This window comes from Anser cygnoides, chromosome 3 (assembly GCF_040182565.1).
Source record: "Anser cygnoides isolate HZ-2024a breed goose chromosome 3, Taihu_goose_T2T_genome, whole genome shotgun sequence".
NCBI classification, from domain to species: Eukaryota; Metazoa; Chordata; class Aves; order Anseriformes; family Anatidae; genus Anser; species Anser cygnoides.
In genome coordinates this window covers 65,808,746-65,826,803 of record NC_089875.1, presented here as the reverse complement: position 1 = coordinate 65,826,803, position 18,058 = coordinate 65,808,746, and the positions used below count along the sequence as shown (strand labels likewise).

Here is an 18,058-nt window from a genome sequence, read left to right as displayed (position 1 = left end):
GCCTGTGTTTAGAAAGGGAAAATTTTAACACAGTGACATTATTCATTATCTAGATGAGAGAGGGCAGTTTTTACCCCCAGTCCAGGTCTTCTAATTTACCAGTTCTCCCTGAGACAGGAATTTTTGTTTCATTTTAGGTCTGCAAAGAACATCAGTAGAAGGTGTGTAAAGCTCTGGCCATAAGGATAAGCACTGCTAAAAGATGTGTTACACCCACACAACAGGTGACAAGACTGAGGTGCAGAAATGGGGTGACAACCCCACAGCCTGCCGGAGACAGCACCTGTTGCCGAAATGCAGCCTCAGCTCAGTGCCTCGCCCCCATCATCCCTGTCTCCCAAATGCTAAAAATGTGCCTGATCCCCGCCTGCATAAACTGGTCTCCAGTGCTTGGGCAAGGAGGAGCTTTGATTTGCCTGCCCCATGGAGAAAACAGACAAAAGATGGGGAGGAAGGGGTCTTTACCCCTGTGCCATAAATCATGCCTGATGAAAACTTATGTGAAGTTTTGTTGTTTCTGGGGGAATTTGACATTTTTTGTTTGGGGACATAAATGCTGTGTGGCTCTACTGGCATGTTGAGCAGCATCCAGTTGAGTTATTCTTTTTCTCTATGAGCAGCTTCAAAAAGAAAGATCACATTAATGAACTGGCAAGTAGATAAAAAGTGGGCTTTATTTACATGAAAAAGAGCAGATTGCAACCCTACTTGACTTTAAGCTGTTAACTATTAACCTGCTCTCTAAGAGCCTGGTAGGAGGTCTCCCCTGCTTCATACCATGGTAAAAACGGGCAGCCACTGACTCGGTTCCCGCTAAGGGCTTCAATCTATTTGGTGTGCCCCAGATCATTACACTTTGTTGCCCCAAATGCAACATCTTGCCTTGTTCTGAAGAAAGGTAGTTTGAAAAATATTTCTGAGGCTGATTAGTTGAAAGTATGGTTGTTTCAGCATTTTGAAACAAGGAACCACAGGTGGATTTGTGCAGCCTTTGTATCTGGGGTTATCCTGTTCTCATTCCATTTATCCAGGCCAAGTTCATGTACACTGAGTCGCTGATGTCCCCTCTCTTTTCTTTTTCTGCCTTTTTTTTTTTTTTCTCCTGAATCATCCAAAGGGACCAGCACTGGGCAAGACAGGAGCTCAGCCTTCACGCCCGTTTAGTTCTGAGCCTCTGTTGGGGGTGTCACTCCTATAATGGCGGATGAAGATTTCCCAAGTGAGAAATCAGTGGAGAAGAAGCATATTATACATGTGCTCTTGGAAAGACATCAGAGGGTAATAGCTTCGGATGACTGGGGCTGTAGCTGTTCTAACGGGTCAGAGCTGAAGGACTCCAGGCAAGTGTTAAAACAGAGCAAGGGAAAGCCGGTCACTTGGCATAAGTGAGCTCCAAAAGGTACGACATGTGGCTGTGCACGCAGGCTTGCTTCAGCCCTTTTCTATCTTTATTCTGCATTCAGTTGAAGAATGGACCTGGAGGAGGAAGAAGAGAACTTGTAATTTATATAATATAAGGTTAGGTCGCAGCACGTGGCACAAGAAAGCCAATCAGACTGCTTACTCACCAGGATATCTGGCTTTGACTAACTTTTCCATGTGTGGGTTTGCAACCTTAAATTTCGGTTATCAAGAGGATCAGAGGAGGTTATGCAATTTCATGGGATGTTTTTCTTAAGAGGAAAAAGCTAAAAAACTATTCTGTCACTCAGCATTAGGAGGCTTGAAACCTTAGCCCTCAGCACCACAAATAAACAGCACTTACGGTGCCGTAGCGGTGGGACTCGCTATGTCACACGGCACCAGCAGAAAATTATTACCCTGGAGGGGAGATGCTGCCTGCCATCCCTCTGCTCTAACTGCAAGTGGAGGAAAACCTGCATTAGGTATTGCCACAGAAGAAAAACTGGCTGCTGTGGCTGAGGGCTGAGCATCTGTCTTCAAAGCAGGATAATCGTATCCTGGCTGTGACTACATCTGCCCGAGCAGCAGCCAGGGGTCATGCTGCTGCCTCCTTGGTGTCACCCTTCAAAATGCTTGTTTGCAGCTGCTCTGAAGGATGGGCCCTCCCTCGGTCAGGCTGTCATGAGATAAGTAAAGGGCATTGACCAAAGCTCAGGACGTGGGTATTGGCAAATTCTCAGAGCTACTGTAAATGAGAAATTTCATCCTAATAACAGAAAAAGGTCACGGGCATCTTTTCATCAGGAGTTACTACATCAGAAATTACTACTGAAGTTTAGAGTGGAATGTTACCAGCCAGCTCTGTAGTCACCGGTGTCCTCAGTCATCCACTTCTGTAGGCACAGACAGCCTGACATTACACAAATGAGGATGTAAGTGATTTAATAGTTACAGGTACTTTGTCCAACTTCAAGAAAGGATGGAGGAATTGGTACTGTTTGTTTTGCAGGCTTCATGTGCACAGTCTCATTTGTGTGAGGCTGATGCCTGAAGCTGTGTCCTCTTACCCAAAGCTGAAATTTTACTTGTGCTCATTCCTTTGCTTCACCATTTCATACCAGCAAAGACTGGTGCTTTGCAAGCTGATGTGTGAGGGTCTCAAAAGCAGAGAGCGCTAGGCAGGTGCCTGAAACATTGGGATCTCAGCTTGATTGTAAACCCAACCTTTCCTGATTTACAAATGAAACAAACTTTTGACAGGTAATTGACTGAAAAGGGGTGGGATTTTTGTTTTTGCTTGTTTTCCTCTGGCAATTGCTACTATTGGAAGTGGTAAAATGCCATTTCTGTGTAAATGCAATCACCTAGTCTGTATTCATTTGCCTGAGTATTTGTGGGGTCCTAAGCAGGGCTCCATCCTGCACGCTGGAAGCCACGGGTCTCCCTCGTGTCCCATCACCTCCAGCAGCCCCAGGCAGATGCCTGGGAAGCCCCCAGCTGCCTGAGCAGCACTAACTGCGTATGCCCAGGCAACCAAATTTCTCCTTTTGTATCTTGCATCATCTGTGAAGAGATGGGATTTGAATCTTTATATTTTCAAATGCAATCTAATTTTTTTTTTTTCCAAAGAACCAGCTGCCTCCTTGCCTGCTGAAGATACAACAGTTTATCAAAACCATTTGATGATAATGTGAGATTGCTGATCTTGTAAAAGCAAGACCAGTCAACGCCTGCAATGAGCCCATTCAGCACTAACTTCTGAACTTCTCCTAGTGCTCTGGCTGCAGCAGTGGCGCTGGTTACAAGGTGATCTCAACACAATTTCTTTTAACAGGATTTTTTCCGCATTCGTGGTGGCAGTGCAAAGCTGGGCAACACAAGCTAGTATTGCACCCTAGAAGCTCAAAATTGGAAGGAAAAGGAAATGAATGTGGGAAATAAAAGGAAATGTGCCTGCTTAAATGAGTTTGAAGCTCTGGAGAGGCAGGCTCCTTTTTTTACAGCTACAGCTGCCAATACTGAATTTAAGCAAAGATAAATGCTTTAGACTGTGCTTATCCGAACAGTGCTGTTACCTATTCTAGATGAAAGTCCTTCTGGGCTGTTTCATTCTGCTTTCCACATAGTCCATATTCAGCATTTCTCTCTTCTACAAAGGAAAGTCTTCAGGACAAAAAAAAAAATACCTTGATGCAACATTGAAATTGTGGTTGCGATCATCAGCAGTTTGGAAATTTCTAACCCTGCCCACGTCTTCATACAAGTTACGCTACAAGACCTCCTTCTATTAAATCAGCACCCTGCTCCAGGAAGCAGTAAGTCACTGGTAAATGTAAAGAAAAGTGTTTTACCTGCAAAGAATACCCATAAATAGTATTCTGTATTACTCTGTGGTATGTGAAAATCTAATAAATGACTACAAGGCAATCCATAAACCTCAGGAGGAGGGTTACAATTACTGAACGGCCTACACTTTTTTCTTTTTTCTCAGTTTTGATTTAACTCTGAATACTGTTTTCTTTTTCTCTCTCTCTCTCTTTTTTTTTTTTTAATACTGGAGGGCCAAGTAATTTTATTTTGCTTTAGGAGAAGGACTCTCCCTCGGGGATTTTAAAACAAAGAGTTATGCATCTAAGGTACGCTTTTGCAACTGGCTTAACAAGATGACATCTATTGTGTGCGGATAGTTCAAATAGTTTTTAATGACACTTCCCAGCACAACACTTGGGTTTAATATACAAGCCTTAAAATAAAATAACATTGTTCCTCTCCCCACACCATCTCCCTCTTTTGGAGGTATTTTGGTGAGGGAGAAGGGAGTGTATTTTGTTTGGGTTTTCTTGGCTTTGTTGTTCTGCAGAGGCACCATGCAGAGCAGCAGCAGCCAGGCCAGCGGCTCATCGTCTGTGCTGGGAGCATCGCTTTGAGCTGGGCAAAGCAAAATCGTTTCCTCTCCTCCTCGGCCTCTCCTGACTCCTTTCTGGGCAGCTGTCCCACAGGACAGCCCCCCCCCCCCCCTTTCCCTCGCAACTAAAAGGAAAGGCAAATGGGGTGAAACAGCAATAAAATGGCCCTGCCAACCAGCCTTCTAACTAATAGCTGGAGGCAAGCACCAGCAGCACAGCAGCAGCTTCACCGGGCTGCCCCAGGTCTCTACCCACTTCTACTCCACTGACCTCAAAGGCTGGAGTGTGTGCTTTTTATTAAAACCTTGGATATTCAGCCGTGATCTGCCATCCTCAGTGCCTGCCTCCTTCCCTCCCCGTGTTACGATGAGTCTGACACCTGCTCAGCTGCAGTGACTTTTCCCCTTCAGCTCCCTGCCCCGTGCAGTTAGCCGATAAAACTGCTCGAAGCAGGACTCCGAAAATGCTCTAAACGGGAATCTGAATCGGAAATAAATACACACATTTCTGCTGAATGATACAGCTGAAGAATGACCTTTATGTGCTGCCCTGTCCTCCTCCAAGGCCCGCTAAACCCACAAGAAAGATTCCCATTAGTAAATCACTATTGGATCATTAAACCTTTTTAAGGCACTATGTGCTTTACCGAGAGAATGAGGATTACGACACAGCCGTGCCTGCTGCCCACTGACAATCATGGGAACCGACCTCAGTAATAAATCCATGAATTATCTGGCTCACTTTGACCGGTTCTCACGCCAGAGCAGCTCCTTTGATGTGACCGTCAAAATCCAAGGATGCCCAATAGCGGTAGCCACCAACGAAACAATAGAGAAGTAATAATTCAATATAAATATGTAAAACCTGTTTCCCCATATGCCCAGCTTTTGCAGTGGGGTATTTCTGTGCCTGTGGTTGCAATTGGAGGGAAAAAAGAAAAAAAAAAAAAAAAGCAGAGAGAAATAAATCCCCCCTCCCCTTTTTTCTGCATATAACCCTTTAAAAGAAGAAAAGCTGGGCGTTTCTCAGAGACAACTTCAGCTACCACAGATGTGCATGACTTTTTCAGCTGAGGGGGGCCCCTGTTGCTTTTCAAAAGCGGTCTGATATTCAGAACCAATACGCACTTAAGGACTGATCCTACAGAGGAAATTAGGACGTAAGTAGCCCCACTCAGAGGAACTATTCCACTTCAGTGGGACTATTCATATAAATAAAGTTAGTTGTGCTTTTAAGCCCTTGCAGGACCAAAACTTTAGAGGATGCATTCTCATTTGTCTAATTTGCAAAAATATTTAGGTTCCAAGCTCCTTTTGAATGTTTAAACATGTCAGAAATGCAACTGTTTGTCTGCTTCCTGGCTGCCCTGCGGTACAGTAGGGATAATGTTATTTAGTTTCTTGTCCTTGATCTTGTCAAATTAGATGTCAGACTCCAGGGAAGAGATTTCCTTCAAATCCCTGTTCATAGCGTCAGCACTCCTAACTGGAGTTTCTGGCCCTCACCATAAGGCTCCAGTTAACTGAAGGCCGTAGCTGTCCTAGAGCCAAGCTGCTTGTGAGGGAGGCAAATTTCTGATGATACAAGGGATGACATGGAGGAAAAATCCCCTTGAAATCACACGTCCAGAAGAGAAGCAGAATTCATTAAAATTTTTTAACCATTGATTTATTATTTTTATTTTTCAGTCTTAAAGCAAGATCAGCAAACTGTAGGTGTAGGTGTAGGCTGTAGGTGCTAAAGGCGTTAAAGTACTTTGTTTTCAAAAGTGCAGGCTACCCATACTTGCATGCAGCCACCAAGAACACACCCAGCGTGCACAGCCGGAGCCACCAGCAGCTCCCTCCATGCTTTGCTCTTCCAAACACGACCTTGGGCAGGTCACGGTGGGAAGCCTACACGTGAGCCCTTCCCAGCTGGGGTTTGCATGCATGCAGGCACTCTGCGACCTCGCAGCAGGCGGAGGACTGGCGGTGGTAGGAGCTTGTTATCACTGCACGTGCTTCACACTCAGCCTCAGCCCGCTTTCTTACCAGGAGATGCACGCGGTATGGCTGGGGGGATGGAAACCACCTGGCGGGATGCAGCAGGATGCTCCACTTCCATTGACCCAAGACCCTCATCCAAACAAACCGGGAGCTGGGATTTTCTGCCCAGCTTGGGGCAGAGGACGAGCAAACTGACGACTACGTACTGCAAAACTTCGCCCTGCTCTAATTTGCCAGGCAGTCTCTTCTCTGAACAGAGGGAAACCCAACCCATTTCTTTCATTTATTTTGCTGGACCACTTGTGCAGAACCGCAGCTTACGCAGTACAGTTCACACGGTTTCTGCAACGTGGAGTTGTTGTTTGTGAGAAAAATCCCTTGCGCGGGACGCGGGGCCAGCCCGGGCGTTCGGCCTCTCGGCGGCGGAGCTGCAGAAGGCTCCCTGCCGTGGCCACGCTCCGCCAGCCCTGCCGGCCTCGCCTGGGTCACTGCTATCCCCTGTCCCACGCAGCAGGCAGCAGCACAAGGCAGAGCATGTGTTGCAATATCAATTTATAGCCTGTTATTATTTTCCAGCTTTCGGGGGAAGCTGGCACCTCCCAGCTCTTGTTTTCCTGCCAGCTAGACAAAGATTAGGCTCAGCACAATACATTGTCAATATAGTTTACTAAAATGTGATTAATCAAAAGACCACATGGGAAACAAAGCATGGAAAAGCAGAAGGTAATGATTGACTGTAGCCACAAGGCAGTCATAAAACAGATCTAGAAAGCAGATTTTCAGTGAGCAACTGAAAAAGTTCAGGCATTTAAAAGGGTCAGAGCTTTCATAATTTCATGATCAGAGCACTTCTTAATAGGACATGGCAATTGCTCCTGTGAAAACACTTCTTGGAAAATGGCCCTTGGATAGTATTATCTAGAGCTGCCTGAGGTAATTAAATCTGCATTGGACTTTCATTAACATCACCTTAAATAAGATGCCTTCTTTTGAATAAAACCATTTCTTTTAAATTATGATTCAGAGTAGGTTTTCCAACTGTAGTTCTGCAGTGACGATCATAGTAGTATTTAAAATGAGATTGCTATGCTTTTTTATTTTATCTTACTGGCCAGGAAGTGTTACATATCAAATCTGTATTTAGGAGAAAGATTTACACTTGCAAGCCAGTAGTATATTACAGAAATGATGTTGGGAGGGAAAAAAAAAAAAAAAAAAGTCTGGAGAAGAGGTTGTGTGCTTGACAACATCTTTTGTGTTTTTCTTTTTTTCTCTTCCTTCCATCTCCAGCAGCTTATCTAATAAGCACTTTGCCTTGTTTGTGTCCGTTGACTGCCATGGTGACAACGGCACTCGTGTCACAGCACAGCCGGCTCCGTGGTCCCCTGGCCCGGTGGATCAGTGCAGAAGGAACCAAACCAGACCCGGACCCTTCTCGCCTCCCCAGGCAGCTGATCACGATGCCCACCTACCCAGGATGCAGAAATGGTGTTTCCCTCCTCTGCCTCGGCGCAGACTTTCTGCACTTCCTTCTGTTCCAAATCTCCAGGTAGAAAGACACGATGGAAAGAAGATGGAAGAGAAGGAAATATGTTGCTTAGGATTTCACTTAACGACAGCTTCATCTGTACATGAAGTTGCTTTATCAGCAAATACAAAGCCTTCATTACCTCACAGCTTATTACAATTGAATGGGTGTATTGTTAACTTATGAAATTGTTTGAAATCTGAACTGCAGCTGGGTTGGGAGGCTGGGTGCGAGACCGTGGAAGACATGCAACTAGGATGCCACCTCGTGGCATATTAAAAGGAGATTTTTATCAACAAGCAGAAGATCGTTTCCCTTAAGAGTGCAGCGTGACGTTTTACTTCATCATTTATTTCCACAAAAAAAAAAAAAAAAGATAAGTTGCCACCTGAATGTCATGGGAGCAGAATAAATCCAATAAATACACGACCATGTATGCTTCAAACAAAAGTGCAATATGAATATGAGGACAAGTAGAAAATATGCCTTTAGAAAAACACTGGGAGCTTTCATTTTCTAAATAGTCAGTTGTGCAAAGTTTTATGCTCAACACAGGCAAAATATTTAATGTAAGATTGGAAAAACTTAAGAAACTGAATTAATATAGTGCTATAACTTAAAATAGGTAGCCAAAAAGAAAAGTTAATGTCAGAGATAAAAGATCAAGTTTGGATCTGAAAGCTCCTATTTTCCAAATTTTCTAATAAGATATAAAAACTAAGAGGTAAGAGTCTTAACTAGATACTCAGCTGCTGGTTAAAATGATCTATACTTAAGGTATTGTTCTCTTTACCTTCCGTATTTCTACTGTCGTGTATTCCCACTGATCTTTGCTGTGAGACAGGAGGCAATTGATCAAGCTTTTGAGTAAGAACATAAGTGAAAGTAAAAATATTTGAGAGATCCAGTATCTCAGAATGTATCATAGTTGGGAGCAAATTCAGCTACACTTTGAGAATGTGACATTTCAAACAATAATTAAAAATAAATAAATAAATACATACATACATACATATATTGATCTTGTATTTTGAAACACCAATTTGTTAGCCTGTGCGGATATGAGCCAGATTGCTCCTGTAATGCGTCTTTCGTTGCACTGCCTGTCCTCTGCAAAACAGCCCACCTTGTCTGGGAATTCTGCATTCCACTGTCATGAGTTACCTATTATTACAAAAAAAAAAAAAAAAAAAGAATGTAGGAGAGATTCTTCTTCCATCTCTTAAAACGAGTACCCTGCTCCTTCCCTCTACCATGTTAATCTGAAGAACATGAAACAGGGAGACAATCTTAAAACCCCCGTAACTGTGTCAAAGAATATCGGTAATCCAAGTGTGTAATAATGTAAGTGCAAATTAAGACAGATCAGACAGAAGCTTTATGAACTATGACCGTAGTGACAGCACATCCAGGCAGCATCTCCCCCCTCTGCTCCCCTGTTCTCTGCTCAGGAATTGCATAGATCTGATCTACATGCTACTTCAGGGGGGAAAAAAAAAAGAAAAAATAAAAAAAAGAAAAAAAAAAGATGAAGAAAAACGACTGTTCCAATGTTAACAAGGCCAAGCACCCATCCCTAGGAGTAGTTAAGAAGGGATGAAGCAGTGAAGACATGGTGGTGTGGCATATGGCAAGATGGCTCTTGGAGGAAGGAGTCTGTCGGAGTGGCAGAGCCGGTGCTAGCTCAGCTTAGAAGTGGGGCCTGGAAACAATCAGAGGCTTCCAGCCTTCAGCTGAAAGGAATAACCTCTTAGTTAGCGCAAACTTCTTGGCCAGGCCTCTCAAATCTTAAAAATTTATGATTTTACCACCACAACAGTTTGGCCCATGGTGAAGATGAACACTTATCCTGGAGTCTTTTCAGTTCAAACCCGAAGCATTAGTAAACCAGAAAGAGGGCTGGTTTCCACTTGTTGCAAGGTGGATGTTCATCCTCTGACGTTCAGTGGCAAGATTCAGGTCTGGCACTGGACTGAAAAGGCTTTGGAAAAGTTATGTTTCCGTTTATAGTAAAACACTGGAAACTGTACTCTTTCTTTGTCTGCAAGAGCTATTTTGGTGATTTTTTCCAAGTGTTTAAAATCTTGCATATGATTAACCTTTCTCAAATTACTTTAAAGCAGGGCTCATGCTGCTAAAAGCATGCAAACATACCACTACAAAAACTGAGTTAAAAGCAAAGGAAATTTTTTTTGTTATTACTCTGTAAAACCATACCTAAACCTTTTCTGGAAGATAGTCATTACCTGAAATTCACTTTGCCTGCTTCTAAAGTGGCCGGTAATTTTCTGAAATAGAAAACAGCAACTTCTTCCACCAACTTCGTAACACATTTCACTGAGACCAAAGATAGAGGGAGAAGTCTAAGAGCTCTCACATGGATATCTCAGAGCAATTCAAGTAAACTGTTAATGATAGAGGAAGGTCCAAGATGAAAAAACAAACTCAGGCCTCAGGAGACCCACTGAGCCTGTGAAAGACCCTTGATGAGCTTCTCACAGAGCCTGCTTTTAACAGCCTCCAGTCACGGGGATGATATAATTCCTTAGCTTATATCCTTCGGTCCCAGTGCTTAACTATTGACAGAATCGCAGAATGGATGAGGTTGGAAGGGCCCTCTGGAGGCCATCTGGTCCAGCACCCTGCCAAGAAGGGACACCCAGAGCAGGGTGCCCAGGACCATGTCCAGGCAGCTTTGGAAGATCTCCAAAGAGGGAGGCTCCACAGCCTCTCTGTGCTACCTGTGCCAGTGCTACGTCACCCGCAAACAGTGCTCCATCACCCACACTATTATTAGACAGCTTTTCTTAATACGAAAAGGGTGAGGACAGCCCTTTTGACTGTTTGTTTTCTTCCTTAAAGCAAAGGAGAGCCCATCCCATTGCGCCCCCTTGGAGCTCTTCTGTTGTTAAAAATAGAGTGGAAGAGCTCAAGGTTTCTCATGAGATGCTCCCGTCAGGACTGGAGGGTGGCCCAGCCTGCAGCACTCCTACAGCACACCTGGGCAAAGGCAGCCAAAGCCATTATTTCCAGGGGTGCCTTCACATGACAGCAAAGTCCTCCGGTGTACAGCACGGCCTGCCAACACGAAGGAGTCATCTGGGGGATGCGAGGCCTGAGGCATGCTCCTGGCAGTGGGGAGGATCCTGCCAGGCGTGCTAGCCTCTGCTCCGCAGCCCAAGCTAACATTTCTCCTCTTACCTGCGACAGGCACTGCCCCAACACAAACGAAGAGGTCCTGCCCCTCTCTAACCCCGCACACCATGGCCTGTTCTTCAGGTGTGGAGGCAGCAGGGAGAGGCACGGCCAGCAGAGGGGCAGGGGACAAAGCTCCTCCAAGGCCACAAGCCCTGTGCATGGCGGGGGCAGCCATGGGGTCAGCACCCCGTTTCACCTGGGTCCCCACTGGCACAGCCCATGAGGGCACCAAGTGACCGCTCACCTGTGTGGGTGTGGGAGCACCCTTACCTGCCAGAGCAGGCAAAAAAAGGAAAATACTGTATTTCTACGTGCTGGCCAACAGCACCACCCATTGGGTACTAAAAACTCTGCATGTGGGAATATCGTATAGTATCGCAGAGACATTTTTGTGAAGGCAGGACTGGATGTTCCTTGAACTGTGAAAGCAAAACGGAAGGCACAGAGAGAAGTAATAAAGTTACGGAGAAAAATAACTTCTTCCCTGACCGGGAATCGAACCCGGGCCGCGGCGGTGAGAGCGCCGAATCCTAACCACTAGACCACCAGGGAACGCTGGGACCAGTCTTCAACTCCTTCCCCAAGACCTTATCCGCAAGGCCACGCCCCTTCGTCCTGCCTTCTTGCCGGGATCTCCCCTGCTCCCCCCCTTCCGGACCGTACCAAGGCCCGGCGGCAGCTGTGCGTAAGGCAGGGACGTTCCACTGCACCCCGCGGGAGGGGGTGCGGGGAGGGCAGCGGGGCACGGCGGGCGCCGGGCGGGGCGGGGCGGGATGGCGGCGGGCACGGCGCTCCCCGGGGAGGTGTGGGGGCGCGTGCCGGGGCCAAAGCGCCACCAGGCAGCGTCTGAGGGAGGAGGGAGCGGTGAGTCCTCCTCCTCCTCCTCCTCCTGTGCCTAGGGGAAAGTGTCACAGGAGTATTTGTCAAAACTATGTTTAAAAATACAAATAAAAAGGCTTCAGCATACCTTGTGCAAAGTGCATCACTGTTTGTTTTCCCTTATTTCATGATGCCTGTTCGTGCCCTTCCTAAAAAGAGAAGGCCTCGTCAGCAGTGTGCCCTGGGCCACAAATCTAGACCCGAGATGGGGGAGAAAGGAGACGTGCTGTCCTCTGTGCTATTTCAGGACACCCCGATGTGACAGATAAGAATGGGTGACCCCTCTGGTTTTGGTAATATTTCTATGAGATGAGTGAAAACTCGGCCATAGATGCAGACTGCATCTGCTTCTCCCTCTGGCGTGGTGATTTCATAAGCAACGCAGAGCTGTAAGCTATGCTAACAGAAAGTAGTTTCCTCTATGTAAGCCATGTCCATAATATGAGAGGGTTTGCTCTGTACGAGCAAATCGCCAGTTCTCAAACCCTCTGGCTCTGAAATTCATTATACAAGAAACCTTTCCCACATTAAGAAAGATAAGCTTCAGACTTTACGCTTGTGGATTCTGCAAATATGCCTTAGCTTATCTTTAACAGCCTTAGAGTCAGAAAGCAAACGTGAAGGACTCCCACGTCCTCAGGGGTGTGCTCAGGCGCTTGGGGTGTTGGTTTCAGCCTTACCAAGTCCCAGCAGAGTCAATGGTTCGTTTCAGCCCAAACCTCTCTGAGCAGGCTTGAACGCAGTGTGCACTTGGATTGAGATGGAGCTTGCTTTTGTCCAAGCTGATTGATTTTAGTATGCAGTGTTGTAGGTAACTTATAAAACTGTAACGTTAGGATTAGGCCCCATTGCACAGAGTCTTACACACTGCAAGAACTGCATTTCACATGCGCATGTTGATAGCAGCTTCTTCGGTAAGACCGAGGCATTTTCATCCTTGAGGGGACAAAGCTGAGGAGTGCTGGAGGCAGACAGCAGATCAGATTGAGGTGCCACTGTGGCCAGAGACATACAGAAAGACAGGGACGTGGCCAGGTGAGAGAGTCCCTGGTCCCAGCAGGTCACCAGTGCCCCTCGTTGAAGAGAAAGACCACGTGGGACCTGGTTTCACGCCAATGTGAGCCAAGGGTAAATGTGCCATTGTAAACACAGTGATTATTTTGGCCCCAGAGCAGGACAGGAACAACAGCTAAATATTAAGGTAGTTCTAAACCACAGGAACCGAGCTGGATTAAATACATTTGCATGCTTAACCAGCTCCATGGCGTCTGTTAACAGCACAGGCTCCTCCACCCCAAGCACTTACCGTCACCCCAAGAGAGGCTTTTGGAGGGGTACAGAATTCAGAGCTACAGAGTGGCTATGATGCTAACAGCACTCAGGGCAGGTGCTTTAAAACTAGGGTAGGTCCACATGAATGTGCAATAATATGATGAAATTTCTTTTTATCGGTGAAAGAATCCCTGATTGCAGCTGTAAGGGTATTGAAAACTTGAATGTATGTACAAGAGAAGCTTCACCGAAATAAGAAATCTTTTCCAGGGTGTGAACCCAGGCTGTAGTGGTGAGGGGACAGACCCCATGACCACCAGGAAAATAGCACGGAGAGTCACAGGGTATGTCGTAATTTTTAGAAAAGGCTTTCTTTTCCGTACAAGTCATGTGCGCTGACAAAAGATTGTGCCTCTTCTCTGGCTTCCTACATGCGATAGAGAAACCCATCAGTGAAGCTGTCAGCGATTCAGCCTCCTGCCCGCGCAGAAGCAGCCGCTGCCTGTGCCTGCGTCCCTGCGATGCCAGCTGGAGAAGAACGATCGTCCTGAGAGCCCCAGGGGAGGGATGTCAGAGAGCGATGCTCCTTGTCACCTAACACGACCGGATGGCTGTGTGTCAGTAACGCCAAGTGAGTAGCACTCAGTGTCAGAGGCTCTGTACCCCAGACTTCAGAGTCGGGTATTTAAAGATGAAAAATCAGAGCCCTTACTTTAGCTGCCAGCTGTAAACAGCATGCGATTAACTTTTCTGTTCCATATGAATGTATTAGGTATTGTTATACTCTAATTTGCCTTGTTAATTGATGTGTGACAGCAGGCTTACTAGGTAAAAATGAGTAAGAATGACATCAAAGTAATGTGTTAATTTACTGAAAGTCTTTTATTTGGATATGTTTCTTCTATACAATGGTAAGTACAAATTGTCTTTAGTAGCTGGGGTACCCACTTCAGTAGTAGGGAAAATCCTTGATGTGCACAGGCACTGTAAACATTATTCATAATTATGTGTAATGTGTGCATTTATCACTCTTCTCTTTCCCCAGCTGTTTATTTGATCTGGAAAGTCTTGGCATCAGTTTTTCTTCTTTAAGTTATCCAGGTTTCAAATGTGCATTATCCCAGTTTTGGGGAGATGGAGAGGAGCGTGAAGGAAAAATGCTGTACTGTCTTTTGCTATTTTATGCTTAATTCTATGTATGTTCAGAATGGTTACCTAACCGATAGTTTATACACATATTCTGGGAAAAAAAATGTAGCTTGGATTTCTTGTAGCTGTTTTCATCATAATATTGTTTTTATGAAATGAATTTTAAAGAGAATCTCAAAACAAGTTTTCCAAATTTTACAGCAATTCTGATATTCCTAGCTCAAAGACCATTTAATTTTAGAAGCTCTAAGGTGACTTGCTCTATCTTCTTGCAGTTTATTTTCAACAGAGGTAGGGGGCAGTATGTGAGAATTTGCAGTGTCATGTCTTAATACTGTGTGGACTAGTTATTTACTATTTACAAATAGAAAATATTTTAAAGACTCTCATGAAAAATAGAGGAGTAACTCACCAACAATATTTTTCTGAATATTTTTTCAAGTTCTACTACTGCCTCCCTTGATCTTCCATTCTTCTGACACTGTTCTTGATCCAGGGAGACCTGTGTCAGCTTTTACTTCTATCCTGTATTATAATGTATGTTATCCCGGGGTCTGGGATCAGGTATGGCAGTGGGGTGCTTCATCAAGTGTTCTCACAGAGCTCAACAAAATACCTTAGCTGAAACAAATAAGACTTTTTATTATCTCCTCATGTATGTGAACAAATCCTTTTTCTTTCACAGTCTCTTCTAGAGAGCATTTTGGAATAATCTACTGTTTTGCTGTACTAGACAGTAGAAACTGGTAAACAATAACGTGGGGAGAACTTCTCACAGATTTTCAAGCTCTGGTCGTTTTCTGTTTCACTTTTGTGAAAGTCGTAGAAATTTTCAATACCCCTGTCTGTTAAATTGTTTTAAATCTAGGCAATTGATTCAAAACTACAGGGCTAGCTGGGGAGACTTGCAAAATTCCTCTTTGCATCAACTGAAACCAAGCTAAAAATAACAATTTGTTGTTACAGAAGTCGGCCCCCAGTGCATGGTAGTATTAAGCAGAACCTCAACTAGGCATAAAAGACTGCCTGTACGAAACTAATTTAGTGACTATTTCATAGTGAAAAATGATAAGAATTCTTGGGAAAGACCAGGATGACTGTTAATGGGAATAGAAAACATCCATCTACATTTATTTTTATACCTTTTCAAAACTGGGCTGTTAACGGTATTCAGGCTCATCAGCGTAATTCTTTACTGCAGGTTATCTTCCTCAAACAAATGAGCAATAAGCTAACAGATGCAGATGTTTAAAAAAAGAGGACATGAACCATGCATGAGCAATTGTTTCTTTTTTCTGATACTGGCTAAGCTGATCTGAGTGCAGGCCATAAACTTACTGTCAGTATCTGTGACAATTTTATTCTGTGCAATGTATGCAGTTCTATCGATATACGCTGCTGTGGGTATTCAGTGGGAGATCAAAACCCATTCAGATACTGTACTGAAATATCCCAAGTCTATTCTGTCTTCCACGTGTTATTACGCATGTGAGTTTGTGTAAGAAATCTTTTCCTGGGGTTAAAATTCTCAATTTGGAAGTGATTAAAAAGCAAACTTGCATTTTCATCGCCTCCAGAGTAGCACAATCAGCGATAAAACAAATTTGTCTGATCCTGAAATGAATGAGCAACCTGAATTTAAGATTTTCTTGGATAAGGATATTCTAAGTTTTAGTATCACAGAGACCATGAATTAAACAGCATCAGATCATTTTTATTCAAAATAATTGCCACAGGGATATATTACCATGGGAAAGAGCAAATCATTCAGACTGTCTTCTATCATCTGTGCTATACAGAGGTAAAAACTAAATTTTGTTTCAAAGGTGATGTGTATTTGTATCTCTACCTATACCTATATATCATGATCATCATTGTAACAGATAGTCAAACAGTACCGCTTACTTCCAGGCTCAGTTAAATGAAATGGTTTGTTAGATCCAGTCACACAGGTTCTTCCAACGACACTCACTCTCTGCCTTGAACCCCAGGCAATATCCCACAGTGCTGTAACCAGAACTTGTGACATGCTTCTGTTCCAGCCTCAGCATGCTCATTCTGCTGCTGTGACAGGAGCTTGAATGATTTCTTCCGAATACCTGTAGCTGGAATATACATTTAAAATGCTTGGGGCAATGTAAATACTGAAAAGAAATGTGTAGTTACTTTGTCTGCTGTGTGGAATCTAAGCATCACCCTCACAGAGTTTCCTACACAAGACAATACAGCTGATGTGCTTGGAATGACGATGGACAGGGACAGAGACAACTTTTCCTGGAGCTAAAATAAGGTGTTAGTCACTGTCATTGTCATTTAAGTTCAGCTAGGAGATTAAGTAGGTTTTCCACAACTTTGATGGATAGGGCTGTGTATCTTCTATTGCAATTCGGCAAACCCAAAAGAAGTCAGGTAAGTGGTACTATTTTAGGCCTGCAGTTTTCTGTCTCTTTCTCTCTCTTTTTTTTTTTTTTTTTTCCCCAAATTTTGTTATCTACACAGTACCTGAGGGGTACCTGGGAGCATAGCCCCATTCTTCTATGTTGTGTTAGAGAGCTCTTTGTGGTTTTAGCTGATGTAACTTTGGGATTGGCCATCTTTTGCCTGGGTAATAATGCAGGTATAAGATGTAGTAAATTCAGTATGCTATGAAAATGTATCCTCTAAGGTGGAGACTGTGTGTTAAAGAAAATCTGTATCTTGCCAAACGTTTCAGGGAAAGAAAGAAAACAAACAAACAAACAAACAAAAAAAAACAGGTACAAACTTCAATTTTAGCTGAAAATACAGCAGCAAATTTAGTATTTTTGACCCAGTATTGACACTGAGCGGCAGAAAGCCTATGCTATGAGTAGGGTGGTGGTAGTGGGGGGACATGGCTGCATATCCATATTAGAGTTGCATTCACACCTGGAATCAACATACATGATTTTGAGAGGGGTCTTTAAACAGCAGTTAGGTTAAAAAATATGCCTGTGACAAACACCTCTCTAATACATCCAACAAGTTCTAATATTAACACCATAACTATTAAGAACAATGATTTTTCAGATGCGCGCACAGTACTTGCTGTTTTATTTTTGCACGTCTTTTTATTGTCTGTATGCGTGTTTATACAATTAAATTTTTATGAATGCATGTATCTGCCTGTCTTGTACAACTTGGGATTTAACAGTGCTGTAATACCGAGGGCCCTTCCCTGGGCTTTGCAGTCTTTCAGACTGGTTACGGACTGAAGGAGGGGATGGATACGAAGCGAGATCTTGTTTAGGCCAGCAGTAAGGTCTGGAGGGGTTACCCTGAGTGATCTAAGGTAAGGGAACGGAGCTTCTGATAACTAGGGCGGGTTTTGTTTTGGGCTTTGGGTGTGTTTGCGAAGGAGCCTGCGCGCCAAGAGCGTGGAGACAAGAGATAAAGTTTGCGGGCATCCCCGTTTCCCAAGGGTCGAAAGGCTTCGGTTAACCCCAGTATCCCGAAGCGCTGTTTCCGCATCGTCCTTAAAACCCCTCCTACGGAGGCAAAGGCCGGAGCTCGGCCTTCCTCACGCGACGCCCGGCCCGGTGGCAGCCCCCCGTGCCCAGGCAGGGCCCCGCTCCCCTCCCGCGGCCTCGGCCGGGCCGCGCCCCCTGCTCTGCGCCCTGAGCTGCGGCGGGGCGGAGCCGCGGGCCGGGCCAGGCCGAGCCGAGCCGTGGCCGAGCGGGGAGCGGGGCCGCCATGCCGCCGCCCTGCAGGTGCGG

At 44.7% G+C, this 18,058-nt stretch overlaps 1 protein-coding gene and 1 non-coding gene across 3 annotated transcripts in view; one reads left to right on the top strand and one right to left on the bottom strand.

Moving 5' to 3' along the window:
• Positions 1–11,504: 11,504 nt before the first annotated feature.
• Positions 11,505–11,576, bottom strand: TRNAE-CUC (transfer RNA glutamic acid (anticodon CUC)). The gene has a single exon. It is a non-coding gene; the product is annotated as a tRNA-Glu (tRNA).
• A 2,073-nt stretch (positions 11,577–13,649) lies between these two features.
• Positions 13,650–18,058, top strand: part of NCOA7 (nuclear receptor coactivator 7) — a 94,402-nt gene continuing 89,993 nt past the window's right edge. Inside the window, exon 1 of one of the 2 annotated variants that reach the window (XM_048065604.2) lies at positions 13,650–13,806. The gene's annotated coding sequence lies outside the window, so the exon portion shown is untranslated. Of the gene's footprint in view, positions 13,807–17,930; positions 18,053–18,058 lie in introns of those variants that run through there. The other variant, XM_066994318.1, reaches the window with a different exon arrangement.